Source organism: Neophocaena asiaeorientalis, unplaced genomic scaffold (assembly GCF_003031525.2).
Source record: "Neophocaena asiaeorientalis asiaeorientalis breed wild unplaced genomic scaffold, Neophocaena_asiaeorientalis_V1.1 scaffold825, whole genome shotgun sequence".
Taxonomy (NCBI): Eukaryota; Metazoa; Chordata; class Mammalia; order Artiodactyla; family Phocoenidae; genus Neophocaena; species Neophocaena asiaeorientalis.
Window position 1 is genome coordinate 98,288 of NW_020173937.1, and position 4,543 is coordinate 102,830.

The window sequence follows — 4,543 nt, forward strand, 5'->3', positions numbered from 1 at the left end:
CAATGGTCTGTACACTTTAAGGAACCAGAAAAAGAAGAGCAACCTAAAACCACAGCTAGCAGAAATAAGGAAACAATACATTAGAGTGGAAATAAGACATACTTGAGAAAAACAACAGAGAATGCAACAGCTAGAAGAAATAAGGAAACAATACATTAGAGTGGAAATAAGATATACTTGAGAAAAACAACAGAGAATGTAACAGCTAGCAGAAATAAGGAAACAATACATTAGAGTGGAAATAAGACATACTTGAGAAAAACAACAGAGAATGCAACAGCTAGAAGAAATAAGGAAACAATACATTAGAGTGGAAATAAGATATACTTGAGAAAAACAACAGAGAATGTAACAGCTAGCAGAAATAAGGAAACAATACATTAGAGTGGAAATAAGATACACTTGAGAAAAATAACAGAGAATGTAAACAAAATTCAAAGTTAGTTTTTTGAAAAGCCATAAAAAATTGACAAATCTTTACCAGATTTACAAAGAAAAACAAGAGAAGACTCAAATTTCTAAATCATAAAATGGAAGAGAGGAAATTATTACTCACTTTACAAAAATAAAAAGGATTACAACAGGATACTACGAACAACTGTACACCAACAAACTGAATAGCCCAGATAAAACAAACTCCCAGAAACATACAAAGTATGAAAACTGACTCAAGAAACAGCTATAACAAGTAAGGAGACTGAATCAGTAATCAAAAACCCTCCAACGTAGAAAGGCCCAGGACCAGAGGGCTTCACTAAAGAATTCTACCAAACATTTAAAGAATTAACATCTATTCTCAAACATTTCAAAAAAATTGAAGACTTATCTCAGGACTGCAAGGGTGGTACAGTATATGAAAATCAATAGAATGAAGGGAAAGAAACCTGAAAGATGTTACACAAATGAGTCAAATAGGCCCCCGCATATTGATCCTCATGTTGTTTACTTCTTCACAGCAGGCTAGGATGGTTAGCTTAAGTCCACCAGAGCCAAATCAAAAATTTCACATGCACCTGTTTATATGTAGCCCAGACAAGCATATCTTCAGCCATTCAGAGCCTGCCTATTTTGCATACTCATCAAAACTACACCCAGTGTCTGGTAGCTGTAAATAAGACAAAAAAGACCCCAAGGTGCCACTTTGTAACCCAGAGACCCCCTGTATGCTGCTACTCCATCATGGAGACATGTGAGCCCCTCTGGAACTTCCCTCTGCCCCAGGAGTTCCATTGCCCTCTTACCCTTCTGGGTGGTGACCTCATGCTGCTGTCTCTGGAAGGGGCTATCCCCTCTTGCAACCTGTCAAAACAGGGCTCAAATAAAGCTACCCCCAATAAAGCGTGCGACTGCCATTTATGGTTGTGTCTTTTCCTTGAACAGTTCCAAAATCCTAGAACTCATTAAACCTGAACATCTCAACTGATCCAAAAAAAGCATTTGACAAAATCAGCACCCATTCCTGATTAAACGAAACATTCAATAAACCAGGAATAGAAGAGAACCTCTCCAACACTAAAAAGGACATCTATGAAAGACTAAAAGCTTTTCTTTTAAGATCAGGAATGCCTACTTTTGCCACTTCTTTTCAATAAAATACTGCAATTCTAACCAAAGCAGTTATGTAAGGAAAAGAAATAAAAGGAATCTAAATTGGAAAAGAAAAAGTAAAACTATCTCAACTTGCAGATGACATATCCTATTGCACAGAAAATTCTGAAGAACGAACACACACACACAAATTGTTACAGCTAATGAACACGTTCAGGATACAAAGTCAACAAACAAAAATCAGTGGTATTTCTATGCACTAGGAATGAGACAATCCAAAAAGGAAACTAAGAAAACAATCCCATTCACAATAGTATCATAAAGAATAAAACACTTAGGAATGAATTTAATCAAGGAGGTGAAAGACTTGTACAACGAAAACTGTAAAACATTGCTGAAACACATTAAGGACATATAAATGAAAAGACACCGTATATTTATGGATTAGACATATACTAAGAAGACATACATATTCAATTAAATCCCTATCAAAATCCCAGTGGCTTTATTTTCAGAAATGGAAAAAAAAATCTAAAATTCATATGGAAATTCAAGGGACTACAGTAGGCAAAACAATCCTGAAAAAGAACAAAGTTGGAGGACTCACACATCCCAATTTCAAAACTTACTACAAAGCTACAGTTGACAAAACAGTGTGGTACTAGCATAAGCATACACATATGGACCAATGGAACAGAACTCAGAGCCCATAAATAAACCCTCATATTTATCATCAATTCAACATGGATGCCAAGACTATTCAATGGGAAAAGAACAGTTTCTTCAAGAAATAGTGCTAGGAAAACTGAATATCCACATGCAAAACAATGAAGTTGGACCCTTAACTTACAACATTTAAAAAAATTAAAATGGATCAAAGACCTAAATTTAAGAGCTAAAACAATAAAAATCTCAGAATATCAGAAGTGAAACTCTGCATAACCTTGGATTTAGCAATAGTTTCTTAAATGACACCAAAAATACAGTCTACAAAAGTCAAAAACAAAAGAAAAATAGATAAATTGGATTTCATTAAGTTACAACTTTTGCATATTGAAGGACACTATCAAGGGAGTGAAAGGACAACCCAAAGAATGGGAGAAAGTGTGTGCAAATCATGTATCTGATAAGGGTTTAATATCAAAAATCTATAAAGAAATCCAACAACTCAACAACAATAAGATAAACAACTCAATTTTAAAGTAACCAAACGATTTGAATAGACATTTCTCCAAAGAAGATATACAGATGGCCAATAAGCACAGGATAAGATGCTCAACATCACTAGTGATTAGGGAAAGGCAAATCAACCAAAATGAGATACCACTTCCACCTACTATAATGGTTACAGTAAAAAACAAAACAAAACAAAAAACAGAAAAACAGTAAAAAGCATTGGTGAGGATGCAGAGAAATTGGAACCCTCGTGCACTGGTGATGGGAATGTAAAATGGTACAGGCACTGTGAGAAAGGTTTGCTGGCTCCTCAAAAAGTTAACCACAGTATCATCATATGACCCAGCAATTCCACTCCTAGGTATATACCCAAAGGACTGAAAACAGGGACCCAGATAACCATGCAGCCATGTTCATAGCAACATTTTTCACAAAAGCCAAAAGGTGAAAACAACCCAAGTGTCTGTCAACAGATGAATGAATGTGGTAAATATACACATTTTGGAATAGTATTCAGCCATTAAAAGGAACGAAGTTCTGATAAAAGCTACAACGTGGATAAACCTTGAAAATATTATTCTAAGTAAAATAAACCAGACACAAAAGGACAAATATTGTGTGATACCACTTACACGAAATTATCTAGAATAGGCAAATTCAGAGACAGAAATTAGATTAGAGGCTACCAGAGCTGAGGGACTTTCTGCTTAGTGGGTACAAAGTTTCTGTTTGGAGTGAAAAAAAAAAGTTGGAAATAAATGCCACTGAATTATACACTTGAAAATGATTAAAATGGCTCCCTATCCACACATGCACACACTTTATTTCTTCACTTACAGAAAAACGGGACAGAAGAGTTCCCATATACTAACCGTCTCCCCATACCCCTATCTTGCATTGATGCGGTACAGTTGTTACCAAGAGTGATGCATTATTATTAACTAAAGTCCACAGTTTATGTTGTATACATACATTTTACCAAAATAAAGGAAAAATGAGAAGAAAAAATGGAGGCATGTCACAAGGACGTAAGAGCCAAGCTGAAAGACTTCCAATGGCCAAAGCTGAAACAACTGAAGCCACAAAATAAATAACGTTAGTATAAAATTATCACCTAAAATAGAAAATATGTATACATGAGTTTATGCTGATAAATAAATGGGATAAATAAAATGAACAAATGGGAGAGAACAGATGAAACTGTCAGGGGATGGAGCTTAACTTAAACCCCTCAACAAACGGAGGGTAGGCTGGACTTAGTGATTTGCTTCTCAAGTGTGGGAAGAGGGAAATAGTGACTTTGCAGTGGGGAAACCTGGCAGACACCATTGCCACCAAGTGATCAGGTCCACACCTCCTGTGTAAGTCATGCTGATAACATGTAACCCTGACACAATGTGGTGAGAAAGGTACTTCACACCCAAAACCCCAGTCCCATCATGAGAAACACTTGAAACAACTCAAACTGAGGAACATTCTACAAAATATCTGACAAGTCCTCTCAAAACTGTCCAGGTCTGAGTCAAGAGGAGCCCAGGCAACCTGACAGCTAGTTGCAGCGCGGCCCCCAGATGCAGGGGCGGAAAGAGGACATTCATGGGAAAACTGGTGGAATCCAAAGAAGTCTGCAGTTCGGTTACCAGAGACCAACGTGGATTTCTCAGTTATAATAGAAGTCCCACAGTCACATAAGATGTTCACAATGGGGGAAACTGGGTGAGGGCGCACGGAAGCTCTCAGTACTACCTTTGCAGATTTTCTGTAAGTTCAAAATTAGCCCCAAATAAAAGTCTATTGAAAAAGAAAAAACGACCTAAGA